The sequence below is a fragment of the Chiloscyllium plagiosum genome, chromosome 21, assembly GCF_004010195.1.
Source record: "Chiloscyllium plagiosum isolate BGI_BamShark_2017 chromosome 21, ASM401019v2, whole genome shotgun sequence".
In the NCBI taxonomy this organism is placed as follows: domain Eukaryota; kingdom Metazoa; phylum Chordata; class Chondrichthyes; order Orectolobiformes; family Hemiscylliidae; genus Chiloscyllium; species Chiloscyllium plagiosum.
In genome coordinates, this window is record NC_057730.1 from 24,695,583 (window position 1) to 24,716,722 (window position 21,140).

The window sequence follows — 21,140 nt, forward strand, 5'->3', positions numbered from 1 at the left end:
AGTGGTTGAATGAAGGAAGCATCATTAAACCTTAGAATAACCCTTCCTTTAATTCTAGCCATTCATCTCCAGCCTCCTGTCTATTGTTAGCTTTCCTCTGGCATATATGACAATTGCATTCAGGCTTTTATACGTAACACTGTTCACCTCCCTGCCAGAACTAGCTCCCTGCTGTCACATGTTGGCCAACATCCCAAGCAAAGGACACTAATTGGTCATATAGTGGATGATCACCTTGGAAGTACCGCAGTCGTCTATGTGGTCATTGAAGTCACAAATAACCCCAGAGTCCGGACTTTGAGCCAGTTGTAGAATTCAGCTCGTTAACTTTTTCTATACTCGCATGATGGCTGTCTGATTTTTAAAAAATTGCATTTTTTTTCAAATTTCCAATGTCTTCAGCGCTCGGGATGAGGTCGGAGGAACGGTCACTCGATACGAAATTTAACCCTGATTTCTCTCCACAAATGCTGCCAGACCTGCCAAGCTTTTCCAGCAACTCGTTTCTATTTCTGATTTACAGCACCCGCAATTCTTTCGGTTTTATTTTGCATGTTTTTTTTCTCTTGGAATGGAGTTGATTTTCGCCCATCTCCCTAGCCTGTGTGCCTGGGCTGAGTCCGACCTTAAATATGTACACATCCCTGTATGGTTTGCTGATGGGACTGGATGCAGGAAAAGCAGTGTTGTTGTTGTCTCAGAATAGATGTGATTTCCAGCCGAGGTGATGTTTAAAACTGAAAGGGAGCAGCTGGAAGTCTGGCGTGGACCCGTGCTGGCGTGGTCATAGCCTATCAGCCACTCTTCTTTCACGCCCCAAGCCAGCAGTAATCAACAACCTTGTTCCTGAAATCATTCCAACAAATATCCCGACTTTCCACATGGGGTAAGGAGATGACAGTTTAAAAAATTATTACGAGAGTTTGTCGGTCCAGAGTTTGCAGGTGGGTAACCCAGAGGAGTTGCTCCGTCTCTAACGAGCTATAAATTCCAGAAAAAAACTACTTGTCCACTATGTGCTTCCCTGTCTTAGAGGTGACACTTGTCCACTCCGCACTGTTCAGCCCCTGAGAAGCTGTATGTCCCCATCGAACCGGCCTGCCCCAGGGCAACCGTCCTGTGATTTCAGACGAGGAATTCAGATCTTAATCACAGGACATATGGAGTGTCATCTATCACTTTAAGTAGAATAACCCTCTCTAAATCACCTCCTAGCTCAAGCACAATGTCCTTGCCGATGAAAGATTACCTACCCTTCTATAAATGTGATTTCTGGTTATATTCGGAGGCAGACGCTCCTGTGTTAAGGAGCCTCAATTTCGGCCTGGCCAACGTTTGAACGCTATAGCAACAAGTTCTCGTTAATACCCAGCTGACAGCTATAAAACACGATTAGGAACCCTTCCTGTTTGATAGAAATGGTTGACTGGCGCCTGGCAGAATTAGGTTGTGACCAAAAATACTCTGAATGGTCTTAATGAGTATACGAATGCTTCGGGTGTGAGATGGCTCAGAGATTGTATGATGAAGGGTTTGAAGATTCCTGTCTTAGGTGATTCCGGATCGGCAGGCTGAAACCCCTGTGTCTGTGTCGAACACGCTGTGGCGTGGTCCGTTTCCCGGAGTCCCTGCTGATGCTTGAAGTATTTTGTGTTGTCATTCTCCATCTGCACATGGACCAAATGAGTCATCGATGAAATTATTTCAAAACCCGTCATTATTCCCAAGTTTTGTTTTTACCTAAGGTTTATTTCCTGCTTTCAAATAACCTCCGTTCAATGTGGAGTCCTTAACATGTCTAATGTGGGGGTACGACGCAAGATCACAAATACAAGCCACTAATTCTGTACAATAATTTCAACAACATATTTAAATAATACAACATTTAAAAGTATACTCTCAGGCGTTCTCCCGCTTGAAGATGCTGTTTGTCCTAAGTACAGATCAATGGTGAAGGACAACTGTCCAATACTGTGTCTATCTTTCATCAGATTATTCGGCAAAGTGACAATGTTTAACCAGATACGCCCTCAGCTGCTAGGGAGGGAATTCCAGGTTTTTAACACTGCAATAGTTCTGACTTGTTTCTTGGCGGTAGTGGACAGGCTTTGGACATTTAGGAGGTGAATTAGTCACCAGCCTCTGACCTAATACCCCAGCTCTATTAACCACAGTTTTTATGTGGCTGGTCCAGTTCAGTTTCTTGTCAATGGTAACCCCAAGATATTGACAGTGGGAGATTCAGAAAATGGTAAAGTCGTTGAATGTCAAGGAGTAATGGTTCGATCCTTTCCTGATGGAAATGGCCCTTTCTTGAAGCCTATATGATGTGAAGTTACTTGCCACCATCACTCCTAATCTGAAATTGCCCAGGTCTTATTCATGTAGACACAGATTACTTCAGTATCTGAGTAGTTGCAAATGGTGCTGAACATTGTGTAAACATTCCATTTCTGATCAAACGATAGGGTGAAACTCTTTGATAAAGCAATTGAAGCTGGATGGGTGAAGGATACTATCCTGAGGATTTCCTGCAAATGAGATGGTTAACTAACAACCACCAGTATCTTCCTTTGTGTTTGGTACAAATCCAACCAGTGAAGAGTTTTCTTTCGATTCCCAATGACTTTAGTTTTGCTAGGGATCCTTAGTCACTCTGACTTCACCTCTGGAGTTCAGTTCTTTTGTCCATTTTTGCACCAAGACTAAGGTTGTAATAAGGTCAAAAACTGGGTGACCCTGATCATTGATGCGCACATCATGCAAAAGAACAAAAATAAATGCAATTGTTCCTCACATTTGATGTAGGTGAGGGTGAAGGCTTCAGGAGGTATTTCATTGAACTTCTCACAAATAAAACTAATTTAATGGGAGAAGCAGTTAGTTAATGAGTAGCTGTGGGTTTTCTTTTTATGTATGTACACTGTAGTAGCTATTATAAAAGCATAGCAGGGCAACTTGGATGGTAGAGTACACATTCTATTCCATGTGTGCATTCTCGGGTGCAATAGCTTGAGCTCCAAGTTTCAGCAGCTGACCTCATTGTGGCACATTTAGGAGGTCATGAATTCGGAAGAAACCATCATGCCAATGCCAGCCATATTGTAGTGCAACTCAGCCATTCGTCTTCTCCTGCCTTTAACTGTAACAAATCCCCTCTCTCCACATAATTATCCAATTCCATAGAACATAGAACATAGAAGAATACAGCGCAGTACAGGCCCTTGGGCCCTCGATGTTGCGCCGATCCAAGCCCACCTAAACTACACTAACCCACTATCCTCCATATACCTATCCAATGCCCTCTTAAATGCCCATAAAGAGGGAGAGTCCACCACTGTTACTGGCAGGGCATTCCATGAACTAACGACTCGCTGAGTGAAGAACCTACCCCTAACATCAGTCCTATATCTACCCCCCCTTAATTTAAAGCTATGCCCCCTTGTAATACCCGACTCCATACGCGGGAAAAGGTTCATACTGTCTACCCTATCTAACCCCCTAATCATCTTGTACACCTCAATCAAGTCACCCCTAAACCTTCTTTTCTCTAGTGAAAACAGCGATCCCTTTGAAATCCGTGATTGAAACTGGCTCCAATGCACACTCAGGCAGGGCATTCCAGATCTAACAACTTGAGCTTAGGTTTTACCTAAACATAACCAAAATTAGTTAAGTACAACATTTGTTTTTGGAAAATATGGTGATACATGTGGTTGCCCTGGAGCTTGATGGAATGCAAGCTGAGAAAATGGGAGACTGCTAGACTGTCAAGAAGGACCTGGTAGGAAGTGCACCTCAAGCTGTAACCAGTATTCAGTTCTGAATAGTGATGACGAATGAGAGTACTTGTTCCTCTGGGCAGTACAGCCTAGTTCATGACACCATTGCTATGCTAGCTGTATGGGATGAGGGATTGGGGTCTAAGAGGAAGATTACAAAGGCTATAGTGATAGAAGATTTGATATGGAAATAGACTAGCATTCCTACAGATGCAGAGGTGAGTCCGGGATGAAATGTTTCTTCCATGGTGTCAGTGTCCAGGATATCTTGGCATCAACAGACCATTCTGAGTACAAAACGAGATCATACCCATATCACTGCCAACAATATGGAACGATAGAGGGATGAAGGGATGAAGGTCCTTAGGCAGAGTTTAGGGGGCTCAAAAAGAAACTAGAAGCGGGACTCCAAAGGTATTGATCACTGCATTATTCCCTCTAGGTTTCCTAGTGGTTGGTATTAGGTCAATTACTTTCCTTGATCTATACTAATAACTAAATAGAGTAGGGCAAAATTTCAAATTTGCAGGTATCATAAAACTCAAGCATTGTGAATTGTGAAAAGAATAGTGGTACACATCAAGAAGACACAGATAGCAGTAGATGCAACTTAGCGCACAAAACAATTATGATTTGACAACGGAATGAGGACATGCCACAACCCAAAGGACTAGTCACACTACCATACATCAAGAGCATTTCTGAACTGACAGCCAGACTATTGCGACCACTAGGACTCATAACAGCACACAAACCAACAGCCACTCTCAGACAACAGCTCACCAGAATGAAGGACCCGATACCCAGCATGAGCAAAACCAATGTAGTGTACAAAATCCCATGCAAGGACTGCACAAAACACTACATAGGACAAACAGGAAGACAGCTAACGATCCGCATCCATGAACACCAACTAGTCACGAAACGACACGACCAGCTATCCTTAGTAGCCACACACACAGATGACAAGCAACATGAATTCGACTGGGACAACACTACTATTATAGGACAAGCCAAACAGAGAACAGCCAGGGAATTCCTCAAGGCATGGCACTCATCCACAGATTCAATCAATAAGCACATCGACCTGGACCCAATATACCGGCCACTGCAGGGGACAGCTGGAACTGATAACCGGAAGCGGCAGATTTAAACCACTACAAATGCCGGAGGAAACATCACAGAAGCGCTTCACAGGAGGCTCCCAAGCACTGAGGATGTCACCTAGACAGGGTACGAAACGTCTGCAACACAAATTCCCAGCTTGGCGAACAGAACCACAACAACAAGCAGCCGAGCTACAAATCTTCTCACAGAATTTGCAAAAGAACCAAAAATTAAATGAGGCAAAATATTTTCACAAGAAGTATTGAGGATCTAGAATGCATTACCAGAAAGTACGGTGAAAGCAGATTGAGTTGGAGCTTTCAAAAGGACCTCTGGGTGAAAAAAAGGAGTTGGGTTTAGCTGAGTTGCCCTTGTAGCGGTGCAACAGACTGATTAGTCTCTGTATTATGAGCATTTCATGATTCTGAGATAAATAGGATGTTTAAAGCAGACAATAAAAACACAAAAGATACAATAGATACATTTGATCATATCACTGTTAAATTTCTATTTGTACATGAGATGTCAGCATTGCTGGTTAGGGAAGCATTTATTGTTCATCCCATAATACCCTTTTAATCTGCCTTCTTGACCACTGATGTCCGAGGGGCATAAATACATCCAGACTATTGTTACGCAAAGGGTTTCAATATTTTCACTCAATGACAGGAGAGGGACAGCAATATAGTTCTAAGTCAGGATGATGTGTGGCTTTGAGGGAATTTGCAAGAGTGATGTTCCCACGCATCTAATGCCCATGTCCTTCTAGGAGGTGTGTTCTTAAAATATTGTTGAAGCAGTCTTAATAAATTACTGAAGTGCATCATTGAAATAATACATATGGCTTCCACTGTCTATTAATGCTGAAGTGTGGTGGATAGGGTGCCAGTAAATTGAACTGGTTTGTTCTGGATGGTATTGAGTTTCTTGAATGTTGTTGGAACTGGAGACCCAGGAGTGTATCCTCAGGATGTCCAGTAGTGGTGTCCTGAGACTGAAGTGATTGGCCTCTAACAATCTCTACCATCTTCCTTTGTGTTAGGCATGACTCCAAATGGTGGAAAATTTTCCCTAATTCCCATTGATGCTAATTTTGCTTGGGCTCCTTGATGTCATACTCAGCCAATATTGCCTTGACATCTAATACAGTCACTCTCACCTCATTTCCTCATGAATGGACTGAGGTTGTGATAAGATGCCCGGAAGTGATTGATTCTTTTGGAACTCAAAATGATCATTAGTGATCATACTATTACCATAAAAGCAGTGCTTGAAAGCACTTTTGACAACTTTGCTGATGATCGAGACTGACAGGGCATAATTGGTTGGGTTGGATTTGTTATGCTTTTCATGGAATGAAATGCATCGGCAATTTTCTACATTATCGGGTAAATGCCATTATTGCATCTATATTGAAAGTTTGGCTAAGAGCATGGTTGGTTTGGGAGCACATGTCTGCAGTACGTTTACTGCTCCGTTGTCAGTGCCCAATGTCTTTGCTGTATCTAATACTGTCAGGCAGTTCTTGAAATTACATGGGATTGAAGACTGACACCTGTGATACTGGTGACCTTGGGAGGAAACCAAGATGGAACAACAGTTTGGCACTTCTAGTTACTCAGCCTTGCCTTTTGTACTGAGCTCTCCCACTTTTGAGGATGGTGATATTTGTGGAACCTTCATTTATGTTTAGATGTTTGACTCTCCAGCACCACTGAATTGGATGTGACAGGACTGCCGAGCTTAGGTCTGACCCATTGGTTGTGGCATTGCTGAGAGTTATCTATTGCATGCTGCTTTCGCTGTTTTGGCTTACAGTTGTCCTGTGTTGTGGCTTCATCAGATCGACACCTCACTTTTAGATATACACCGTTTTGGATTTTTTTTCCAATAAAGTCTCGATTATGCATTATTTTTGAAAATTAGGAGTTAAATTCTTGATGAAAAGGCAGAGTTCGAGAAGTTTAGGAAGTATTTTATCCTGCGAGCAGAGCAATGTGCAATACTGTGGGGGTGGGGGAGTTTACATAATGAAATATAGACAGCCATTTCTAACGGTAAAAAAGTAACGGCAATAGATTATTTTTAAAGTGTACCCAATAAACATTTTAATATGAACCAGGTACACGTGCACATACAGTTCACATTGTATCTTTCGTCGATAAAAACAGTAGGTTGAGACATTGACAATAAAACTCCCATAAAATGTCAAAATTGGGAAGGAAATTATAGAAGTACCGAAAATTTGGGATTTCAGTATCTGAACACCTGCAGGAGGGACTTCTCGGAGTCTTCACATTGAGACTAGCTGTTCGTACAAGACAAAATCCAGATGGATTGAGATCCTATTTGGGAAATAAATAAACATATATTTTGTTACAAGTACAAAATAGAATTTTATTCGTTTTCTATATAGCAACATTGCTGCCGGCCACATTGCGTGTATGTGTTACGACTATTTTCGACACAGACAAGAATCTAAGAGATTGTGATCTTCTAATTCCCCGGCTCAAAATTGCCAGTTCAACTATTCAGGAAGCGTTAAGAAAGGATGCTTTCCTATTATTGAAATGAAACGTGTTTTAATAACACTCTTTCCGATTAGTGCTTGACTCAACCCAGTTTTTACTCTGTCCTAATGGAGCGAAAAACAAATCAGCCGATAAATCTCAACCCTCATCAGTTAAAAAGGGTACGGCAAGAGAAAAAAAAAGGCCTTGTCGAACAAGAGACTTAGTTGGCTCCGAGCCATTTGGGATTGTAGTAATTCTCCATGCTTACTTAACGCTGAATGGTGCACAAGACAAGCCCTCGTTAGCTGTATCCAGGGGCAGGCAGCGAACGCGCTTCCCTGTGGCTCTGATAGCCTCCAGCTCCTTACAAACTGCATCCCTCCAGCCTGTGACATTGTGGCCTGGGAGCAGGTAATTGATAGAATAATATAGGCCATCCGGAGCCTCTGGCGCCGGCAACACAGGGCAGACCAGCAAAGCGTCTAGATTAGAAAACCATAAAAAGCCCCTTTACACAACCGAATAACAAGCAGCCAGATGGACGTTGAGATCGCCCGCACACTCGGTGAATGAAAAGAAAAGGGGCTATTTGGTCCATCGCGTCTGTACGAAGCAACTCACCTGATATTTTCGGCTTGGCTTTATGTAGCAATTAGTGCTTGTTCAATTTCCTTTTGAATCTTCCTCCATTATGCTATTCAGCAGTCCATTCCATGTCCAAAACATGTCACGTTCTGTTTTACCAATCACATGAAATCAATGTTCTTTAATACTCTACCCTTCTGCCAATAGGAATATTTTCTTCCCATCTATTATGTCTAGATTCCTCGTGATTTCGAACAGTTCTGTCAATGTCCTGTTAATCTATTATTTTTAGGTACATCCCAGCTTCTTCAATCTATCCGTACAATTGAAGAGTTTCATTTTTGGAAATATTATTTTTTTCTGCAGCCTCTCTGAAGCTTTTACATCCTTCCTAAAGTATGATGCCCAGAATTGGACATAATATGCGGACTGAGACTAAATCCATGTTTTATAAAGATTCAGCATAAATTCCTTGCCTTTGTACACTATGCCTCTGTTTATAAGGCCAGGTTCCCAAATAACTTATTAAGTGTTTATAAGGCCAGGTTCCCAAATAACTTATTAAGTACTTCTTCAGCCTGCTTACTACCTTTAACAATTTTTGGAGATATATTTGTACCCCTTCTAGAATGACACTCTTTAGTTGATATTGTCTATCCTCATTTCTCCTGCTAAACTAAACCACTTCACATTCCTCTGCATTAAATTTAATCTTCTACCATTTTGGCTATGTACATTTGAAGTCTATGCAAATGTGGAAACTCTGATCTGTGGCAGATCAACTTCATTAATATAGATCAAGAGAAGCAAAGATCCAAGTATTGATCCCTAGGGAACCCGACTGTACACTTTTGCCCAGTCCAAAGAAACAATTATTCACCAGTACTTTGTTCACTCAATCAACTTCATACGCAACCAGTATCCTTATCATCATTTCATTGGTTGCAAGTTTGCTGGCAAGCCTATGATGTGGTTTTTATATTTCCCTTTGTATTTCCATATACACCCTTCAATACATTACCCTCATTTAATCTCTCCCTCTGTTACCACATCACATAACTTAATCCAGTTAATTGAATGAAATTTGCTTTTAATTCCTTTTATTAATCTGCAGTTGTCCAAGTGACAGTCAATTTTGTCCTGAGTATTATTCCTAAAGGATTTCCCACCACTAAAAGTTAAATTCACTGGTCTGTGGTTGCTACATTTATTTTTTTGTCAATTTCTTTTAAATAAGAAAATTACAGATTTAATAATATAGTTCTAAGAAAGGGTAGGTTTGAAAATGGTGCTATACTGTCATAGAGTCATAGAGCTAGAAAATGGTACGAGGTAATGGCTTTAAAGTAAATGCTGAGATTGCAGTTTTTTTAGTAATAGTTTTTCTCTCAATCCCAAGTTCATGAGGTCACAACATAGCTAATTGTCCATAGTTTTCAATAAATATATTGTCTCAGTTACATAGCACTACCAGGCACAGACCTGATGTAGACATTTCTGACCTTAAAAGATGAATTATTGTGCCTATTAAATCTATGAGATGTTCTTTAAAAAGATGAGTAATAAGGTTTTTATGTTTCAACGAGGACTTCGGGGCCAAAACATTTAAAACAACAAGAGCTTTAAAATGCAGCATTCATTCTACAAGAAAGTGAGCTGGACTAAACTGTTTCACAACATCACTATATTACATAACTGGGCTCTTAAAATGACAGTCCAACATACATAAATACACAATATCCCTCTCCCTTTACATCATAGATTACTGCAATGAAAATATTTACAATCATATACACAATAGTTCACAGAAATGGAAAGAATCATTTACCATTTCACAGGCCTTTGGATTTGGCTTCTGCTTACCAATATTGCTTGGAGTGCGGTAACCATATCTTATTTATTTTAAATGAAGTCAAAATCATATTGCATGACCATTCTAATACATGGGACATACACCCAGTGATGTGTTTATAAGTGTGACAGACTTAAAATGCTTGCTGTAGTGAATATTACAAAGAAGCCTGTGCACTATAAATTCAAGTTACTTTTTGCCTTAGATAATAAACACACCAAGTTACAAAATTAAAAGGTTGCAACACTTTAACAGGGTTTGAATGCATTCAGTTATATAGCAAGTAATTAAGCTGAGGCAGTGTATAATTTAATCATCATCTTCACCATCAACATCATCATCACAATATGCCTCCTTCTTGGCAAGGGGCTTCTTTGTACTATCCAACTTGGCTTTGGAATGATAATCAGCAATATCTTCTCAGATTTCTCCTTCGGTTTATAAACTTTGATAATGAACAGCTTCTTCTCTTCTCCATTGGATTTTTCCATCATCAATTTTCGTTGCTACATCAGTAATAGAAATGCCAGGACTGTCAGCTTTGATTGTTGCTCCTTAGAACAACAGAAGAAAGACTCTGAGGAGGGTTTTTTTGGTGCTTTGGGGTCTTTCTTCTTGCCACCTTTAACTGCTTTTTTATTTCTCAGTCATAGCATGCCTTATCTACTTCAGCCAGTCTTCAAATTTATCTTTGGTAGACGTTGTCTTGCATCTTGCACGGTTTTTTAGAGAATTCTGAGAAGTTAACGTGAGTATTGGGTATTTCTTTATTGTGTCCTTCACAGCAAACCTGAACAAAGTAAGTATAAGAGGACATCTTGCCTCTTGGTTTCTTAAGGTGACACTTTGCCATTTTGATGTTTTTCTGGTGGCTGGTTCCTGGTGCTGCTGCTGGTGCCTAGTATAGTTTTTATATTTGAAGGTGACTTGGGTAGTCCTTACCATAAATGACATTGCCTAAATATTCAATGGAAGATTTTTAAAAATTCCTTTTGTCTTTCTTCACTGTTAGGCCATTATCTTCATATCTGCAGAGTAGTATCTAAATTATGGAGTTGCTCTTTTTTGTTTCTCCCTGTGATTAAAATATTGTCTAGGTAACACTGAACTCCTTCTTAAAATCTGATGCATGGCACCTTGGAATAATGCGGTGAGATTCCAAATGGAAGTCTCTTGTCTTTGAATGGCCCTTCCTGTGTTACAATCATCAAGATTTCTGTGACTCAGGATTTACATTCATCTGGAGAGAGGCTTCACTAAGATCAATTTTACTGAAAGGTGACCTCCAGTTTGTCCAGCAGATAGGTCATCAATTAAAGGCAAAAGACAATGCATAGAGTGTCCGATTAATGGTGACCTTAAAATCTCCACTGATGTGTACGATCCATCTTTCTTTATCACTGATGTAATAGGTGTGGCCTAGTCACGCATATTTACAGATTCAAGGACTCTCGTCTTGACTAGACTCTCTAATTTTGCCTCAATCTTTCATTTGATTGCATAAGGCACTGATTTTGCCTTGCAACATTTTCCTTGATTCTCTACCTTGATTTTCAATTTGACAGTGATTTTTTCCATGCTTCCCAGATCCCCCTTGAAAACAGTGGCATGTTTAGGTAGAATTTGAGGTAGATAAATCAGCATCAGAATCTGACAAGCAATTTACTTCATCCAATTTCTCCAACCACATTTTTCCCAATAAAGCTGGAATGTCTTTTAACAACATGTAAGAACAAATCTTCAGACTTGACTGTATAACTGAACCTTCACATTGATAGAACCCCTAAAAGGCACTACTTTGCCTTTGTACACACACTTAGTGCAATTTTTGAGAGTCGCAAAACCACGTGACTCAGCTGCTTCTGATACACACTTTCAGATATCAATGAAACTGTTGCTCCGATATCCACCTCCATTCTATAATTCAGTATCAGTTTCACCAGCAATGGTCAGTATGTTTGAAAACAGCTCCTCTTCAGACTGTAGTCAGAGCTTTTCTCAGGCATTTTTTGTACTGTGTAGATTTTCCTCCTACCCTTCGGTTCCTGTAACTTTGCTGTATGTAGTTTGTGCTTCTTCCTTAAATACACTCATTCAATGTGCCCTTTATTTTGCAGTTTCTGCATACAGCTTCTGTATATGAGCAATTTGCTGCTGTGTGATCTGTTTTCCAACAGCAATGGCTGCTTTGTGTCTGTGTTGGTGCTCATTGTTCAGCCACTGTTTTGTGAGCTCTCACATTTGAGCTTAGTTGTTGAGCTTCTGTGGCTACTAATTCCATTGAAACTGCTATTTCAAGTGCTTTCTTTAAGTCTAGACTCCTTCATCAATATTTTCTGGATTGCATCACAAAAACCAGTCTGTCTCTATGAACAGAATTTTTAAACATAGTAACATAATTGGGGTTTTCTGCTAACACCTTTTAAATTTCTAAGAACTAGTAAATAGATTCACTATCATGCTGGTTGTGTTGATTTATCACTATGCTGGTTGTGTTCATGGAATTTGAACCTCTCAGCAATCATCAATGGTTTTGGTGAAAAATAATTCTATTAGGATTCCTAATTTTCTTCAATAGTTTTAGAACCAGACTTCTCTGGCTTAACCAGGTTAAAAGTTCTCCTCCACATAATACTCAGGAATGCAGGTATGACTATATCAGCTTTAATTTTGTTAGCTTGCACAAAATAATGAAGTTTCTCTGTATTGGGGTACCAGCTCTCTGTATTTTCATCATATGGTCCTGCAGCACCAAAATTTCCTGCTATCTTTTAAATTATATTTTTGAAAAGGAAAGAGTCTGCACAAAGTACCATAGAAAGTTTACCACTACCTTCTTCCCATGTAAAACAAGATATTCTTGAGGCTTTTTCTTTGAGTTTACAACCCTAACTCAAAACTTTGTGTAGGGTACTCCTTAGTGACAGTGTTCCTTCAGGTGAGCTTCTTCTGCATTGTTCACTTCTTCCATGGGGTGAAATTCTACTTTTATCCATGCTGACAATACCTGTCTTTCCTTCTTTTCCAAATTCTCTCATGTCCCTCAGGGAAAGAAATCTACTATCCTCAGCTGATCTGGTATCCATGTGAAGCGAGACCCATAGCAATGTGATTGATTCTCAGTTGCTCTCTGAGATGGCCTAGCAAGTCATGTGTCAATCACTACAAAGTCTCAAAGAAATAAAACTGGACAGACCAGACAAGAAACAGGAGAAACAGCCCTGTCAAAAGAGGCTTACTTATTAACATCTGGGGGCTAATGCCAAAATTGGGAGAGAAACAAGCTGACACAATCATACTCACAAAATCATACCTGACAGACAATGTCCCAGACACCACTATTACCATCCTTGGATATGTCCTGTCACGTTTCAGGACAGACCCAGCAGAGGAGGTGGTAAGCTGTTGAGAGGGAGGGAGCTGCCCTGTGAGTCCTCTTCATTGACTCTGGACCCCATGAAGTCTCATGGCTTTAGTTAAACACGGGCAAGGAAACCTGCTGATTACCTCATACCATCTGTTGATGAATCAGTACTCCTCCATGTTGACCAACACTTGGAGGAAGTACTGAGCATGGCAGGGGCACAAACTGTACCCTGTGTGGGGGATTTCAGTGTCCCCCACCAGGAGTGGTTTGGCAGCAGTACTACAGATCAAGCTGGTTGGGTCCTAAAGCATGTAGCTGCTAGACTGAGTCAGCAGCAGTTGGTGAGGGGACAGAACAAACAAGAGGGAATAACATACTTGACCTCATCCTTAACATTCTGCTTGCTGCAGAAGCATCTGTCCATGACAGTTTTGGTAAATGTCACCACTGCACAGTCCTTGTCGAGAAAAGTCCTGCCTTTAAATTGAGAATAACTTCTATTGTGTTGTGTGACACTATAACCGTGCCTAAATGGGACAGACTTCAAATAGATTTAATTACTCAAGACTGGACATTAATGAGATGTTGTGGACCATCAACTCCAGCAGAATTGTACTCCAGCACAATCTGTAACCTCATGGTCTGGCAAATCCCCCACTCAACTATTACCTTCAATCCAGCCGATAAACCCTGAGATAAATCTTCAATGGAGAGTGCAGGAAGGCATGCCAGGAGCAGCAGGCATGCCAGAAAATGAGGTGTCAACCTGATGAAGCTACCAAACAAGACTATTTGCATGCTGAACAACATGTGTTGCAAGTGACAAACAGAGCTAAGTGATTTCACAGCTAGTGGATCAGATCTAATCTCTGCAGTCTTGTAATATCCAGTTATGAATGGTATCGGACAATTAAATAACTCACTGGAGGAGGAGGCTCTGCAAATTTCCCCATACTCAATGATGAATGAGCCCAGCACATCAGTGCAAAATATAGGGCTGAAGCATTTACAGCAATCTTCAGCCAGAAGCGTTGAGTTAATGATCCATCTCAACTTCCTCCAGTGGTCCCCAGCACTACAGATACCAGTCTTCAGTCAATTCGATTCACTCCATGTGATATCAAGATACAGTTGGAGACACTGGATTCTGCAAAGTCTATGGTGTCTGATAACATTCTGGCAATAGTACTGCAGACTTGACTGCAGAACTTGCCGCTCCCCTCATCCAGTATAACTGCAATACTGGCATCCATCTGACAATGTAGAAAATTGCCCAGGTACTCTTGTTCATAAAAAAAGCAAGACCAGCCAATTACCACTAATCAATCCACTTTCGAATGTCAGTAAAGTGATGGAAGGTGCCATCAACAGTGCTATCAAGCAGCACCTGCCCAGTAATAACCTGCTTAGTGATGCATAGTTTGGTTCAGCCAGGGCCACTCAGTTCCTGACCTCATTACAGTCTTAGTTCAAAAATGGACAAAAGAGCTGAATTTCCAAGGTGAGGTGAGAGTGACAGCCCTTGACATTAATGCTGCTATTAACCAATGTGGCATCAAGGAGCCCTAGCAAACCTGAATCAATGGGTACTGGGGGCAAACTGTCCACGGCTTGGAGTTGTTTCAGGCACATAGGAAAATGGTCATGATTTTTGGAGGTCAGTCATCTCAGCTCCAGAACAACACAACAGGAGAACCTCAGGGTAGTGTCTGAGGCCCAGCGATTTCGCGTGCTTCACCAATGACCTTCCTTCCATCATAAAGTCAGAATTGGGGATGTTCACTGATGATTGCACAATGTTCACCAATCGCAACTCTTCAGATACTGAAGCAGTCCATGTTCAAAAGATCTAGACAATGTCCAGGCATGGGCTGACAAGTGGCAAGAAACATTTGAGACTATGTAATCACCATCCCTTGACAATTAATGGTTTTACCATCACTGAATCTCCCACTGTCAACTCCTGAGCATGACTGTTGACTAGAAACTCAACTCGACTTGCCACATAAACACTGTGGCTACAATAACAGGTCAGAGGCTAGGAACACTCTGTTGAGTAACTCAACTCCTGACTCACCAAAGCCTGTCCATCATCTACAAGGCACAAGTCAGAAGTGTGTATCAATAGTCCCCACATACCTGAATGGGTGCAGCTACAATGACACTCAAGAAGCTTGACACCATACAGGACCAAGCAGCCTGCTTGATTGGCACCACATCCACATACATCCACTTTCTCCACCACCAATGCTCAATTACAGCAGTGTGTCCTATTTGCAACATGCATTTCAATAATTCACCAAAGATCCTAAGACAGCACCTTCCAAACCCATGACCACTTCCGTCTAGAAGGTCATAGGCAGTAGATACATGAGAACATCATCACCTGCAAGTTCCCCTCCAAGCCACTCACTATTCTGACTTGGAAATATATCTCTGTTCCTTCACCATCCTCGGCCAAAATCCTCGAATTCTTTTCCTAATGGCATTGTGGACTGGAACAGTTCAAGAAGGCAGCTCATCACCACCTTCTCAAGGGCAAATAGGGATGCACAATAAATGCTGGCCATCCAGCGATGCCCACATATCATAAAATAAATTTATAAAAATTGTCTGTCTGTAGGGACATATTATTAAGCTGGAGAGGGTTCAGAAGGGATCCATCAAGATGTTTCTGGGAATGGAGGATTTGAGTAATAAGGAGAGGCGGGATAGGCTCGTACCTTTTCACTGGAGTGTTGGAGGTTAAGAGTCAAGAGTGTGGTGCTGGAAAATCACAGCAAGTCAAGGAGCAGGAAAATTGATGTTTCGGAATGAGGCTGGGAGCCTCAGGGTGGAGAGATAAATGGGAGGGGTGGGGTTGGGGGAAAGGTCACTGAGAGTGCAATATGTGGATGGAGGTGGGGGTAAAGGTGATAGGTCGGAGTGGAGGGTGGTGCAGACAGGTGGGAAGGAAGATGGACAGATGGGACAGGTCATAAGAACGGTGCTGAGCTGGAAGGTTGGAACTGGGGTAAGGTGTGGGGAAGGGGAAATGAGGAAACTGGTGAAATCCACATTGATGCCATGAGGTTGGAGAGTCCCGAGGCAGCAAATGAAGCTTTTCTTCCCCCAGGCGTCGGGCGGTAAGGGAGTGGCAATGGAGGAGGCCCAGGACCTGTCAGCCCATGCCTGGACATTGTCCTCAGCACAGTGGGAGGGGGAGTTGAAGTGTTCAGCCATGGGGCATTGGGGTTGGTTGGTGCGTGTCTCTCAAAGATGTTCTCTGAAGCGCTCTGCGAGTAGGCATCCTGTCACCCCAATGTAGGAGGTTAAGAGGTGACCTTATAGAGGTTTATAAAATAGACGGGTATAGATAAGGTGGCAGGTGTGCCTAGGGTGGGGGATTTCAAAACTAGTGTGCATATCTTTCAAGGTGAGAGGAGAGAGATTTTTAAAAAAATTAGGGGTAGTTTTTGTGCACAGAGAGTGATTCATGTATGGAAATAACTTCCAGAGGAAGTGGTGGATGTGAATACAGTTACAATGTTTAAAAGATATTTAGATAAGTATATACTGTAAATAAGAAATGTTTGGAGAGATATGGGCCAAGTGCAGGCAGGTGGGATTAGTTTAGTTTGGGATCATGGTCAAGATGGATTGGTTGAACGGAAGGTTCTGTTTCCATGGTGTATGACTTTATCTGGAGAGAGGACCACGATTTTTAATTTGCCTGATTAGTGGATTCCCCTAGTATATTTTAAAGCAGATTTTATCCTTGGTCCATGTTTTCTTCTTGTGATATGTTTCAAGAAGGACTAGGGGCCGCAGTACTTAAAACAACAAGAGCTTTTATTAAGGACACATTTACTGTACAATACAGCAAACTAAACTATTACCGTCCATGCGGGCTGATGATATCATCAGGCCACATGATGGACTCTTAAAGTAACAGGAGAAAGTGAGGACTGCAGATGCTGGAGATCAGAGCTGAAAATGTGTTTCAGCTCTAAAAGTGACAGTCCAACATACACACATACACAACAAGGTGATCCAAGAAGCTGACAAAATAAATATCTACCTTGGGTATCTATCCCTTGACATTTGCATGGAAGGACATGATTGACATGTAATATTCATCAACTCCCTAAAAGAAAATATGAAAATACGCAGTCAAAAGGGAAAGATCACTTAGGACACAAGAACTTCTTGAGTTGGATCCATGCTTGCTTCAACCTAACACTCTGATTTGTTCAAGAAGACTGAAAAGAAACCAGACTGTACTTTTGAGATAACATTCTTCACAGTGCACTACACCACCAATGTTGGTGTCAAGTGCAAACGCAATAACCATTTCACCTATATTCACATCCAAATCATATGAATATATGACAAAATACGGTGGACCAGCACCAATTCTTGCGGCACACTGCTGGTTACAGGCATCTAATCCAAAAAGCAACCCTCCACCACCACGTTCTGTTTCCTACATAAGCCAATTTTGTATCCAAATGGATAACATACTTCTTTCAGTGATGTATCATATTTAAGCTGCCACTTGCTAACAAACTGTCTTAAACCACCAATTGTGACATCAACCTCCTGCTGGGTAATCTGTGGCTTCCAGATCAAAATTTTGCACAATGGTGTAATATTTGCATACCATTCTTGTCTTCAAGGAGGATTGGAATATTATGGCCAGTGTCTTTGTAATTTCCACTTTTAATTCCCTCAGAAACCTGTGATGTGTTTGATCTGGTGCTGATGATTTGATAACTTCAAATACAGAGTCGAAAAGGGTGGTGCTGGAAAAGCACAGCAGATCAGGCAGCATCTGAGGAGGGAGTCAATGTTTCGGGCATAAGCCCCTAATCAGGGATTTGGAGAGGGAAGAGGGATGAAAGATAAATATGGGGCTTGGGGTGGGGGTGGGGGGAAGGTATGTGGGAAGGCGGTATGTGCATTCAGGTGCAGGGAAATAGTGATAGGTCGGTGGGGAGCGTGGAGTGGATAGGTGGGAAGGAGGTGGACAGGTAGGACAGGTCAAAAGGGCGGTGCCGAGTTGGATCTTGGATGGGGGAGGGGGGGCGGAGGGAAACTAGTGAAGTCAATGTTGATGCTGTGTGGTTCAAGGGTCCCAAGGCTGAAGATAGGGCATTCTTCCTCCAGTTTGCAGGTGACTTTGGTTTGACGGTGGAGGAGGCCCAGGACCTAAATGTCCTTGGGGGAGTTGGAGGGCCATTTGAAGAAATAAGCCACAGGATGGTGGGGTTGTTTGGTGCGTGTGTCCCAGAGATGTTCCCTGAAGCATTCTGCAAGTTGGCATCCTGTCTCCCCGTTGTAGAGGAGACCACCTGTAAAGTAACGGACACAGGAGAAGAAGTGTGTGGATGTGCAGGTAAATCTCTGCTGGATATGAAAAGATCCTTTTGGGGCCCTGAACAGAGGTAAGGGAAGAGGTGTGGGTGCAGGGTTTACACCTCGTGCAGCGGCAAGGGAAGTTGCTGGGAGTGAAGGGTGCTGTTTATCAACTCTAACCAAATAGATCTTGTCCTTCACTCTTCTGTCCAAAAAATATTTCAGGCGTACTTGTCCTTTTTTTTGAATGAGATCACTGTCATTACTATGGTATAATGTTCTAATGTGGATGTCTGCGCCTGAAACTCAGCAACCTAATAACACATTTTGTGTACTGACAGACATGCACAGTAAACCTAATGAAGACCTAATTTCCATCATCTCTTACTATGACCTCATTTCATACCTTATTATTTTTCAGGGAGAAAGTGAGGACTACAGATGCTGGAGATCAGAGCTGAAAATGTGTTGCTGGAAAAGTGCAGCAGGTCAGGCAGCATCCAAGGAGCAGGAGAATCGACGTTTTGGGCATGAGCCATTCCTGAAGAAGGGCTCATGCCCGAAACGTCGATTCTCCTGCTCCTTGGATGCTGCCTGCCCTGCTGCGCTTTTCCAGCAACACATTTTCAGCTCTTATTATTTTTCAGTCTATTTGTCTCTCCCAATCCATTATTTGCCTTTTTAAATCCTTAATAATGCTACATCGTCATTCCATCCCCTGATAAATCAGTTTAAATCGTCCTTGTTAACAGCAGTGGATCTCTCTGTAAAGATATTGCTCCTGGCTCTGTTGAGGTGGAACCTATCAGGTCTGTATGAGTTCTATTTCCCCAGAATCAGTTCCCATATCCCAGAAGTCTAAAGCCCTGTCTCCTGTACCAAATCTCTATCACAGATTCATCTCTTCTATCTTAATATTTCTGTACTCACTATTGGGTCACACAGAGAGTAATCCATAAGTGACTAAGTTAAAAATTACACAACACCAGGTTATAGTCCAACAGGTTTAATTGGAAGCACTAGCTTTCAGAATGCCGCTCCTTCATCAGGTGGTTGCGGAGGACAGAACTGTAAGACACAGAATTTATTGCTATAAATTCTGTGTCTTATAATTGTGTCCTCCACAACCACTTGATGAAGGAGCGGCGCTCTGAAAGCTAGTGCTTCCAATTAAACCTGTTGGACCATAACCTGGTGTTGTGTGATTTTTAACTTTGTACACCGCAGTCCAACACCGGCATCTCCAAATCATAAATGACTAAGTTTGAGATCTTGCTTGCTTGTCTCCTTCCTAAGCTTGTAAAACATGCTTTCAGGATCTCATCACTTTTTATCCCAATATTGTAGGTGTGAATGGAGGTCACAACCTTTAACTGTCATTCTGCCCCTCAGAGTGCATTCAGGGACTTTCTTGACCTTACCACCAGAAAGTCAATACACCATTCAAGTGAGGTCTATGACTGCATAAATACCTGTCTCTTCCCCTGACTATTGAGTCTTTCCTGTCACTATTTATTTTCCACAATTCTTCCTGCCCTCTCTACAGCTGAGCCAACTGTGAGGCCATGGACTTTTCTCTGGCACTACTCCTTAGAAGTACAATTGCTGTCACTCGTATTCAGAGTAAAATAATAATTGGAGAGCAAGATACATTCAGAAACTTCTACATTCCTTCATGCTCTTGTAGCCACTCATTCCCTCCCTTTTTGCAAGCCCTTAATCTGCAAGATAACTTAACTCTTATTTGTCCTCACCACATAGGTCTCAAACTAATGATTCACTGTTCTGATAATAACAGCGATTCAAGGTTCAGTGACATTTTCTGCACATTTGGTTGTCCAGAGTTCAAAAAGTGTCCTGCAGTTCCTACGTGGAATAGAATGTCAGTCAATGGGACTGAGATGCTTTGCCATCTCTCTCTCTTTGAAAGTCTAACAAAATGATGTCAGTATATGTAAAACATATGAAGGACATATGTATATATATATAAAAACCTTAGTAGTTATTCATTGATCAGAACATCCTTTCAGCTAATGTCACTTTCAATTTGTTTTGATCTGGTCCCTGACACACTTGTTCACACTGTTCCTCAAAGCTCTCCAAACAACCATTCACCTGCCTGCTGTCCTTGCTGCTACCTTACTCACCTTTTGGCAAGGCCCTGATGTTACAATTAACACAGCTCCAGCTTGACCAATTCACCCCCTATACTATTGTGACATCTAACTACATTCCCAAAACCAACCTCTCTTCCCCACTCTCAGCACCTGCCATCCTCTCCAGCTCCACTCCACTCCCAGCCCCCAACACACCTATACATTCATTCCTGATTAAGGGTTTTTGCCTGAAACATCGATTTTCCAACTCCTCGGATGCTCCCTGACCTGCTGTGCTTTTCCAGCACCACACTCTCGACTCTAATCTCCTGCATCTGCAGTTCTCACTTTCGTCACACCTATACAGAACTCTAATCTCACTTCCTTGACTCCTTTCTCTCCTCCATTCCTTCTCATCTCATGTACCTTCACTCATTCCTCTCCACCCGATCCTTCCCCACCTTTTCATTCACTCCACTCTTCCTACCTCCCTTCACCACA

At 41.8% G+C, this 21,140-nt stretch overlaps 1 long non-coding RNA gene across 1 annotated transcript in view; it reads right to left on the minus strand.

The window, feature by feature from the left end:
• Nucleotides 1-6,892: 6,892 nt before the first annotated feature.
• The window catches only part of LOC122560389, a 27,233-nt gene continuing 12,985 nt past the window's right edge, over nucleotides 6,893-21,140 (minus strand). Inside the window, exons 2-3 of the long non-coding RNA XR_006314730.1 lie at nucleotides 8,024-8,136; nucleotides 6,893-7,234 (exon numbers count right to left, since the gene is read on the minus strand). This is a non-coding gene — a long non-coding RNA (uncharacterized LOC122560389). The remainder of the gene's footprint in view (nucleotides 7,235-8,023; nucleotides 8,137-21,140) is intronic.